Raw genomic sequence first — 12,295 nt, 5'->3', positions numbered from 1 at the left:
TTTGCGTTTGATGCTAATTAAAAAGGTAATTCATTCCTAGTTATCATGCTACCACATTGAATTAAGATGTTGTGCATCTCACCGTCTAATCAGCATGTTAACAATGTGAGCGTGTTAGCGCGCATATGTTAGCATTAAGCTCAGGTACAGCCTCACAGAGCGTGGCTGTGGCTTCCAGGTCTATTCGGGTGTTTACCCCAAAATATGCAGCAATGTCTGAGCATTCATCCAGGACGCATCTTCGGACCATTTCAGAGACACGAGGAGAGTTACGTTACAAATAGAGTGTTAACCCAACAATTATTTCACAGAGATAATCAGAAAATTATGTGTTTTTTTTTAAGCCTCTGGTAAAGCAGCTCAAATATAACAGAAAACAATGGAGTTAACAGCTGCTCTCTTAAAGTGAATTAAATATCTGACAGCAGGGGAGAAAGAATACGTTCTCCCTGGCGGCCACACTGTGTTTTAACCACCTGTAAATGTTGACAGCGGATTCAGTTTATGCACTTGTTTCATAACAATCTGATAAAGCTCTCCACTGACAATAAATACTGTCATGTCCTCCTTGTATAACTTACAGTATATCTTCAAGGCAATACAACTAGAATGTCTATGTCAGTACGTCAAGGCCGAGCAGTGTGTGTTCTGCCTCTGGGATGTTGGGAGGGAGCTTCTCAAGCCATCAGGAACGAATCTTAGATCAAATTCTGAGGGCCTCTGTATCAGTGAAACACTTTCAGACTGGAAGAATTTTCTTAAAAGTGAGGGAGAAGTGGAAAATGAAGCCTGTGGCGTTTATATTATGAACCTACAGGTTTTGTTTACATTCAGAATGTCTCGCCCAAATGAATGGTGTGTATTCAGACAGCCCAGCGAACAGGTTGAATGCATTTTTTTACTTTTGAAACATTCACAAAGCCTTTTTATGTTTTGGAATTCAGATAATGGACCCAGACAGTTGTTATGTGTTGGTGGCATTAGAGATCCTTGATAATATATTTTTAATGTTGCTTTCATTAATTTGCTCTCAGTGGGTCGATTGTGCACTTTTGTTCATTTCCAGATGCCAGCACCTCGCTCGAGCCTTTTTCCCGCCTGGGGTACACTATACGCTGTACACACATTTCAGGAAATAATGAAATAACAATAACAAGCTCACTGCTTTATTTCAGCACACATCGTCTATGCCAATAGACGAAAACTCACAGGGTGGGGTGGTATTTTTAGCACCATGCTTATCCTTTCCTCTCATCCGTCCTCCCCTGCATCTTTCACACTCACACACAATGTCTTTGTCCCCGTCTTTTGCATTCATCATATGCCATTTCTCCTCTCTCACTGAGGCTCTTTGCTTCCATCTCAGCTGGATACCAGATGTCCCTTTAATTCGACACACTAATGTAATTCTCCTTTTCTATAATCATCCATTTTCCTGTTTTCATGCCCTCTCCCCGAACTTGAGACACATCTTGTGGATTCTATTTCACAGCAGCACACCAGACTACATAAGTTTCCATTTCATTGACTCAGTATTTGTTTAGAAACCCCATGCCGGCCTGCTATGAATCATCATTGCTTAATAGAAGCTACTCTCGCTGACCAGGTTAAAGTAGATATACTTAACCATGGATCTGAAAATACAATTTAATATTAATGTTCTGAATCAAATGAATTGCAGTCCATGCAGCAAAAAAGTGTTTAGTCTTACAAGATTACCAAGGAGCATTCATCTTACGGGCACACAATCTAAAAACAGTGTGCTCACGCAGAACGTCCAATGCATCTGTAAGCACCCGTTTAGTGAGGCCTGCTTATCCACGTTATAACATCAAGCTATCTGTAATGCTTTGTTCTTTTTTTACAGTGCAAACAAATTATTGTGCTGGCCCAAGTTCTGTTTTTAAACGTTGAAATTGCAGCTGTTCCTTCATATTGATTACAAAATAATTACATGGTGATTGGGGTTGTAGCTCATTCCCTGCTTATCTGCTTTGCACCACTGAAAAATCACTGTTGAGTTTTTATTACATTAAGAGATAAAGTATGGTGTTTTGGCATCGTTTTTATTCCTTTTCGTGGTATATTCCTTTATTATTAATATATTAATTGCTGCTTGAATATATTCCGAAAATGGGAGAAATTTGAAGCTGTAGTTGAAGGATCTCAGTTCTGTATGCAAGTCAGATTGCCTGGGGATTAATAAAAGTCACGTCCCAATGTGACCTCAGAGGAACCGGGCTGGGCATCGGATATTTCTGATGAGGAAAGAGTAGATATCAAACAAGCAGAGCATTGCAGTAAGACACAAACATTTGCTCCCAAAGGCACACATGAACACAATTGATTTAAAAGTGTAAAAAAAAAAGCTGCCAGATATCCTTGCCATTATGCAATTTTGCAAAACGGATGAGACAGAATTATGTCTCCAAACTATTCCCAAAATATCTTGAATTATGACGCATGCCTGCTTGTAAGTACAGCCCTTTAACAGTACTGTACAGAAATGGAAAAAGCACAAAAGGAATTAAAGTCTTTCATTCAGTTAAATGAAAGTTGTTTCTCTCAATGGTATTATTTTGGTTTAAAATGATGAATTCCTTATTTGCTGACATCTATTGTTCTGCTCACTTGTTTTGCATTTTGTGGGGACAACGGTGCAGCATAAAGCTTTTTATTTCTGATACCTCAGATCTTCATACAGAACCTGTACTTTGGTATGATGACTATGGCTGTGGTAATTGCATTATATTATTATGCATTAACACCACCAGGTGCACAATTACATCCTACCACTGCATGTATACTTGGAAAAAAATAGGATGGAAATGAGAGGCAACAGATATTACAAAGCAATCTTTTTTATGTCATGTAGCAATTTGAAATGCAAAACATGGTCATTCTACACGATTCCTTGTTATTTTCCGAGACCGCAACACTTTGAACACATTTTAACTGCAGTGCGGATGACGATAAGTGAAGCATTGCGAGTCAGAATTCCTGGCAATCTCGGTGCTGCCTCCGTCCTGTCGGCGTTGAGCCTCCGTGTGGAGGGGTTAAGGTTGGAGCTCCAGACCAAACCCAGCAGTCGAGAGTCCGCCCTCAGGAGAGGGAGTCAACATGGCAAGGGCACCAAACACATTCAGGATGCATAGGTGCCATTTATCATGGTTGACAACTGCACCTCTCAGTGCCATTTGGGTTTATTACCGGTACATTTCTCCCCACATAATGATGTTTTCCTTAGCACTTGTCCTCTGAGACCAGCTTCAATGAAAAACTGCAGTGAAAACATCAAGGTGACAGTTTCCCCCCCTCTTTTTTCTCTTTTATATCAAGTTTGCTTCATATGACTTCTAAGGACATGGGAATAAAACAAAGAGGAAGTAGAGATTCTTACTTTGGCTACAAGTTTCAGGACATACATTGCCTGAAGATTTAGGCTGCATACTGTATCAGCTTCCAGCAGGGACCTTAATACCGGCACACATTGGTATTCAGACCTCACTCATATTCAGGGAATCAAGTATTTCAGGGAGCTGCACAACAAGGTTTGTGTCTCACCTAATAAATATATATTCTGCTAAGAAAATGCTTTAAATTGTTGATCTACAATAACTGTTTTGGAGTTAAACAAAACATGGAATACTCAAAAATCGCAGAACTAATATTATTACTTAATGTTTGATGATATGGTCTTACCAAACATCACCAAACATCGACCCTTTAACTGTATCCAGATATCTGCTCGTTCTACGTCTACTTCAGTTAGTTGTGTCCTTCCCAGAAATCCTTTTTCCATTACGCTGTTGGCTGTATGTGACTGAGGTTATATCCGTATTTGCTATTGACCACTTCACTTGAGCTCTATACTTGTTTGAACAATGAGTTTAAAGATGGAAAATAAAACATCAACCAATCATTTTATATTCAATAAAGTTTCTGCAGGTCGATGGAGGGAGCAGCAGAAGCAGCAATGGCACTGGATGTAATGTCTTTTTAATATGTCTAAATTGCATTGTCTACAGAGGACTGAGCTTACTGCTTGCTTAAAAAGAGGACCAATATTTAAATATACTGTTATTGACCCCTGTGAATATAGCCATGCCAGTTTTTCCCCTCTGCAAAATTAAGCCCAACTTTGGAGCATCATTAAGCCTTCTACCAGACATGCATGACGTGGTTGGTGCCAATGGACGCCTAGTATAATATGATGCCAGTGTCTTAACTCTAGCTTAAAAACTGAGCCTCTGAAAGAGTTAGCCATGTAAGTCATGTGGGCAGAGGACAACCTAAGGGAGTTAAAGAGAATAAAACAGTGTTTGGAACGCCACCAGTATTTCAGTGTCAGTTAGACAGATCTAATCAGGAAACAAAAGTATACAAGCCATCAGATAATGAATAATAATGAATAATAATCACAACAGATAATTCAATAATAATGAATGTGTGGGTGCATTTCTTTCAAAAACATGATAAAAATAGCTAAGCTGCACACCGTGATCAATATTATTATCATATTGGAGTGACATGTTTTGAATTGAAGAACGCTTTATTAAATCATACCTATTTTTTCAGACTTTCCATGCGTCAGAATAAAAACAAGCTGAGGATTCATGGCTGCACTTAAACAAGAGTTTTCTTGAAGGGGTTATGTGATGTACAAACGTACTTTCTCACAAAGTTTCTAGAGACACCTGTGAAGTCTTCTTTCAGTTGGAACTGACGGGAGATTTTTTTAAATATTTCTGATGTTCCATGAAATTTTAGAGCTGCGGCAGGAAGATGAGCAGCACAGGTCATAATGCAAATAGACTAATCCTGCAGATATTGTCTTATCTGAGGAGCATATGCACTTTATCTTTGTCAGCCGAATCCTAATCATAGCCTAAGAGGAAGGATCTCATTAGCACAAGTCACATTCTCTTTGCCTGAGAGTTGGAGCTGATCATTATCTTTGTTGTGTTGGTGGAGGTGGCTGTGAAGATGATGAACAACTGATTGATTTGTGCCAGCGGGTACAATCTTTGTTCGCAGAATTAAATATGCTCTTTCAAATGAAATTTATTTTCTGCTTCTGGGATCCATCGTAATGCTGAAATCAATATTTAATATCCTTGGATCGATGTTACGTGAGGTTTTACTTTGCACTGGTTTGGTCAGTATTGCAGAGTAATAATGTGCAACAGTGAAAGATTAAGAAAAAGACTGATATTATTAATGTATTTTTATTATGTGTCGATGGAGACACTTTCTTCTTTTTATTTTCTTGATGCCACGAGTCCACACTTATATGTTAAATATGGTGTGCATGGAATAAAAGAACATTACGTTCCTTTTTTTCTGAAAGTGGACTTGATGAGCTCATTACTGCTTTAAGTAACGTTTCAGTAAACCCCATGGTTCAGCAACTAGGCACTTAGTGACTAGACACAGCAAGCCAAAATTGCACTTTAAACACTCTAAATGTATAAGATGGCTCCTTGGTATCTCAAGACTGTGGAGGGGTGTGTTTTTTTATTTTTCATTAGCCTTCACAGAATCAAAAACTAAAATGCAAAGTGTAAGGAAAAGATTGAGTTGTGTGCATGCTCTATTGTAAGCTGCATTTGTTAGTATGCCCGGCAAGTTACCGTCTACTAAAAGTAGTAGAAATATTTCCAAAGGGCCATGAAACTACCTAACAACATTGTTTAATGACGGTTGCAAAGATGGTTCGAAAAGCTGATCAAATTCAGATGAGAAAATCCAGCGGTCACAGTTGAGAAGCCTGCTTTTGACATTTGTGAGAAATCAAAGCCCCACTGTTTCATATTACTGCAGTGGTAAACCTGCCACAGCTAATATTGTAAACTCCATTGGGTGCTGGTCTAGCTTGACAGGCATAACAACAGTAACAAAGGGGACCAAGGCTTACTACACAGTGAATTACAATATACTGCTTCAAAGTATAAGGTCCAATTTCCATCCTGCGTACATTAATATGAGTCTGTAAAGGTATTATGTGATGCTGCGTAGCATGGGAGCGGTGGTGAGGGAAGGGTGGGGGTGGGCAGATCCAGTAATGTGCCCACAAGTTCAAATGAAACCGAAGCCCTTTCTTCCGGTTTATATTTTCATGGACAAGGTCCCAATTTATTATTTATCTTGGGAAGAAAGTGTATCGTTGCGGTTGTTGCCTTCATAACTGAGTCATCGCTGCCTGAAAACATAAACGCTTACACCAGTTTCTATCCGTGGTTTAATAGGATGCTCACGCTCTCCTCTGTCTTTAAAATAAGCAGCGCGGAGCACAGACGTGCTGTCAACATTGCACTGAGTCATCATAATTATAGCAAGGTCTCCCCTGTTCATAAGTGCATCCTCATGTGACTGCAGTCATCGTTGCCTCCGTCAGCTGCGCAATATGCGCACAACCCTAGCAGAGCATACAAATCAGTGAATGGCACGTTGACTTTTTTCACTCGTGTGATCTGCAGCAGGGTGTTGTTTTATGAAAACATGGTTCCCACGTTATTGACTTTCAGCACAGATACAGTATCTATGTTTTCCACAGATATTTAGCTTGAACAGCAGGGAAAACATGACTGAACGCAGCATTTGATTTGAGTTTCAGACAAAATGATGATCATATCAATCAAAACGTTTAAAATTGTGTGCATAAGTAGCTTCATTAAAAATAACAGGAAATCAACTTGAGGCACACAAGAACAGACCTTGCAATCAAGTAATGTTAAAGTGAGTGCCAATTAGTTGACAAGTGAACTCTTTCTTGACAGATTTTTCTCAGCATTGTTTCATTTGATTGCCAGACAGTCCTCTAACTCACAAGAAAGAAAGTAACTCTATGATCTTCTGGCCATTAGATCTCTAATTTATTCTTTGTTTTCCAGGACGTAATGACCTGCCACGTCCACATATATATATATATCCTGTGGGTGGATTTCTCCCATGGACGTGCTGTCGGTATCTATTAAAGGCATTCGTGGCACATGCACCAAGTTGACAGTAACCAAAAGCTCTATATGGCACTATATTGCTGAATTGGCTGACTCAGTCGCGTGCACATGTGCAAGAGCAAGAAGAGCTTGATCTGAACCAATAACAATCTCTGAACAACCTCCAGACGAGCTGGAACACATCAGACCGCTCTAAAACTGGATCCAGATAAGTGATAAAAACGTGTGCACATTCAATGATTGTTATCTTAAATGACCATATTGAAAATACATGATGTATCATTTTGATAACGTAATGTAATGGCTTCATAAAAATAAAACCACTCACAGTGAAAACACGTTAATGTTTACTCCATCGTGCATAATATCTGGTATGAAATTGTGCAGAACGGACTTCAGTAAGAGCCTCAACAGGAAGGAGACTCTCAACTCTCTTTGTGGTATTATTAACAAATACAGGGATATCAGATGAAGTGCAACAAGATACTGCTGATGAGGTGTCTACAGTCCTGAAATAATTAGAATACTCACCTCATATATTGTCAAAAAGGAGAGATCTGCTATGCTGCCATACTCAGGTGGTCGGTTAATAGCCCTCCTATTAGTTCAGTTTAGTATTTAAATTGTTTCTACTTTCTAATAATTGTCATGTTTAACTAGAGTGACTGACCTGATCAGATTTGTAGCAGTTCCAACAAGAGCAGTTTCTCAGAGTGGGATCTGGGCAGAACCCCAGATAAATTATATTTATATGATTCTTTAATTTATGAGATTTCATTTGAGTCCTAGAATTAGAAGAACCACAAAATAAGAATGTCGTCAAACAATTCACGGATAAATAATCTGCCACATAATCAGAGAGAGGGAAAAAGGAGAGAGAGAGAGTGACAGAGGGAACACGAGGAAGGGGAAACACAAGGACACTCTATAAATCTTCTGGGGGTACGACCACGGCCGTGACAGCTGAATTGCAATATCAAGTGCGGGAAAGCTGTAGCAAAGCTAAACATATGGCAGTTAGACGCTTCAAAATAAAAAAGTCTAAAACAGGACATGCTGTTGTAGTGTTTCTGTGCTCTATGTCGGCTTCTTCTACACAGTGGCTTTGTGGATGCTGGTTACATTAGCCCCAGGCTAGAAGCTGTTTCATTGTAGACAGCTCATCAAGATGAGTGACAAGTGTGGAAGCGGGAACTTGACCAGCGGAGGAGGAGGGCAGGGCTAACAATACATCATCTGCATCAAAGTGAAAACTTGCATATTGTAGCTATAACTTGGAAACCACTTTCATAGGAAAAAGATCTCTTCATGCCTGGTGGAGCTCCAAAATAGGTGACAAACCACAGCCAGCTGTTGTTTTTTTCCGTTTCTCAACTATCTCTGTAGTTGGTTCTCTTCATTCAGAAACATCTCTAATTTCAATTTTTGTTTTGTAAATGCGTTGCTGGCACTTCCTCTAAAGATCTCAGCATCTACATCAGTCCATGACTTTTATTAATGGCTCAGGCTAATGTACCATTTCAGTCTCAATCTCTGTGGAGATCTCTCGAATTGATTGACTGACTGAACAGATGGAATAAAAAGCTACAAATCAGAGAAATATCTGAAATGTCTGGCTGTAGTGATCTCATCCACTTTTTTTAAGCTCATGTTGCAAGAGACAAGATATTTGTAGAAAAGGCCAGTTGCTTGTTTTTCATCCCTTCTTTTTCTGAGATCAATACCGTTGCACCAAATTCTGCAAGTCTTGCCATTGATCTATCACCTCCTCCTCCTCTCGTACTCCAAGAACTGGTCGCTCTTGCTGAAAGCCTGGAAGGCACACTGTACCTTTGTTTTCAGCTCAAGGACATTTTTTGCATTTCCCTGTTCTGCTGTATGAAAGTCACAGCTAAAGTACAAAGACATCATTGCAAATGCAGTGCAGGCCTTGAATCTCTATGATATGTTCAGTTTTTAGTTGTCAGGGCAGGGTCATTTGTTTTTACTTCAGTACAACACAGGGGCCGATATCATGTGTTCAGAATGGCTGCCAGGGAACGCAGGAAGTCAGATGAGAGTTGTTTCAACAATCTCCTGTAAGACATTTGTGTTCACATGGTGCCACAGTGAAGGGAAACCTCGACTTATCATCTCTCTACCTTTCTGTAGCATCACTTGATCTGAATGAAACCATATCGGTCTCACAGCCTCTGCTTGCTTGGATCAACAAGGTCCCTCTGATCTTGACCTATTGAGGTGGATAACTGCAGAGGAGCAACGATAAATTGCCTCCCGTGTGCAGCAGTAACTTGTTTATATCTGTTGGGCCTTCAGTGCTGTTTAGGGACAAGACAGCAATTTGTGTGTGCATTTGAGTGTGTGTATTTGTGTGTTGCAGGGGTGGGGTATTAGGGTCACTGTGCAATTTAGCGAGACGCCAACTGCAGCCAGCGAGGAAAAAAAAGAAAAAAAGAGAATATACAAAATGAAAGCGGCAAGTGCCGTCTCAGCACTTCTCTTTGCTATGTTTTACATTTTTGCCAAAACAGGAGAGCAGAGGATGTCAACAATGCTGACAACTGTTTGGTTGACATGATTCACTAGAGGAAACCGGAAAAGAAAGGGCGGTAGCTCGATCGCTTATTGTGCAGCATAACAGTCCTGTCACATTTGCAATATAGTGTAGTCCAGACTGTAATGGAGTGCTGTGTTTGCAAAGAGGACACAGTGGCACTCGCTTATTGCTTCTCATCATAGTGGTGCATTGCTGAGCAATTAAAAAGCCATCAACTGACTCCCGACTAATTACCTACAGTGTCATCTAACCTTGTTGTTGGTATTAAATAAAGTACTCGTCTGTAAAATGAGGTGAACGGAGCAAAAGCATATTGTCAACACTGTATGCCAGAGACTGGACTCGGACCATATGCTGCTTTTTATTACAGAGCAGCCATTACCGTGATACAAATTAATGTTTCGAGCAAAGGGAGAGGAAAAGAGCATGTTCACTCGCAGCACATATTAAAAGGGACATTTTCAGTGTGCATCACACGGCAGTAATGGAGGGTAATGTCGGCAGCAAACGCAGCGTAGTCAGTGATGCAAAACGCAGGTCAAACGGTGCATCTGATGGAACCACATTTACTCAGTTCAAACAAACTATACATGTTAATACAGCCATCTTATTTCTCCATCATGTAGGCATTGGTTTGGCAAAGTATTATTTCATCAGCAGCAATAAAACTGTGCAATATAAGTAAGTTGTTTTCATAATAATCGCCCCTTTGGTAATATATTGAAGTTATTATCAAAACCTAGACACCAGCCTCACCCCCCCCCCCCCCCCCGAGTCATTTCTCTCTGCTTTGATTGAAATAAGTTATATGAGAAAAGTCAGTCAAATCTGGCAGGGTGGAAATGTTTTTAATAATTGGATTTGGATCAACGCTTACAAAAACAAACCAGACACTTAAACTATGTGATCACTCACACAAGAGAGATTTATTTTTTCTGCAATAATGGTTGAGGTGAAACTCAAATGTTACAGGAATAATAGGAACATCATTTCAAAAGGAGGAACACTGGTAATACATCTATTCACATGAGCAATCCACTTTAAATTCATACCGTATGAGCAACAGGTATTAAAACAAACCTCACCATGCTTTGGATTTCCAGAAAATGTCAGAGCTGGTTTGATGGGTTTTTTTAGAGAAGGACAGATCTGCTGGCCGATTACAGCGTCCTCGAAATTAATTTACTTTGAGTGGGACTTCAAAGATCACTGGCTCCACCACATCACAGGATGCTCTGTCACTGGTAAACCCTATTTCTATGTAAAATTACACTCTGTTGCCAGCTGTGTGACAATATTTGTTGGCTATATAATGAAATTCTGGTGTTGTGTAAAAGAATATTCTCCGCGTACAAGAGGTGATTAATAGAGAATCTTATTTCAAACAGAAGCAAAAGAGCTCTCCCTCGCTCTCTCAACCAGCTACTGAGGTGACTTACGTTTATACATGTTCAAGGGATGTGCACCACTCATTTCGCAACACATTATATGGGTTTTGAAGTTCTCCAAGTTTGTTATCATTCGGGACAATGAGAGGAAAGATCAGAGGCTTGCCTAGATTCACACAAACGGCAGCATAGTGGTTCTTCACCCAGTTTTATGGCGTTTTTTTTGGATTTTTTCCTCCCCCTGATGAGACCGTATTATTCCTCTTCATGTCACCACCTTTCAAAGCCCCAGTGCTCTTATCAGAGGCAGAGTGCTGATGGAGCAGCCGGGCTCCACGCTGCTGTTGGGCAGCAGAATTAGTTTGGTTCCACTGAATAATGAAATAGTCTGTGTACCCAGCGTTCTAATTAAAACCCAGGGTCATTCATCTATCTAATTGATACAATGCCTTGCAGTATCATTTTGTCCCAAATGTACCATTGCAGTCTGTGTTCTCTGCTCTACGAGCCACTGCTGAGCAGAACGGCTCCTTGCCAAACATGCATGGGATGAGACAACAGTGACTTCTCTTCACATTCTCTTCCACCCACTCACAAACATATGTGCACTTACGCACACAAAAACAAAGACACACAAACAAATAACAAAAGTCTGCCCCCACTGTCTTAGTTGTTAGACACGTAAAGAATGTTCAGTAAAACCTGTCCAGTTTAGCAACCACACAGCAGACAATCTAGCTATGGATTCCAGTAGGCTACATGCCAAAGCGGTGCCGGTGCTCACCGCCACTGGAAACAACAATATTTTGTACCTCAAGAGTTTGGTGTTTCTTTAGCTATTTCAAAACCAAATATGGAAGAGTGAACATGTAAGATACGGGTCATGCTGTGTGTCTATCTGCTCTAACATAAGCTGTAAATGTAATTAGCATGTGTGGCAAAAAAAGCTCACTCGTGACCCAGCGTCAGCCAAAGACTTATTATTAGCTAGCTTAGGCTACGTTACTTTGTGGGGGGTATTTGTACAGGACTGGAACATCAGGATGCTACTATACTAGATTTGTATTAATGTTGCCGCCTACTCACGTCTTTCTTGTTATTTGGTTATCGGGGACGTTTATGCTCCACCGACTCCAGCTAAAGTAAGTTTGTTGTGTGTGTGTGTAGGCCCTGCTACGTCACTAGCTCTGAGCATTCTATATGCGTTTTAAACGTGTGTTTCCACCACGACAAAGGATCCTAATTTACTCTCCATTGGCAATGTTTCCCTGGCAACGACACATAATGTTAACACAATAGGTGCCGCCGCCACTGCACACTGGTCGGGGTTATTTCTGTGAGATCAGGCTGCCTCATCCTCAAAGCCTTTTTAAAAGTGTTTGAAAAACTAA

Source organism: Pholis gunnellus (assembly GCF_910591455.1).
Source record: "Pholis gunnellus genome assembly, chromosome: 11".
NCBI lineage: Eukaryota > Metazoa > Chordata > Actinopteri > Perciformes > Pholidae > Pholis > Pholis gunnellus.
The sequence above is the reverse complement of the archived record's forward strand: the minus strand, read 5'-3'. Positions refer to the sequence as shown.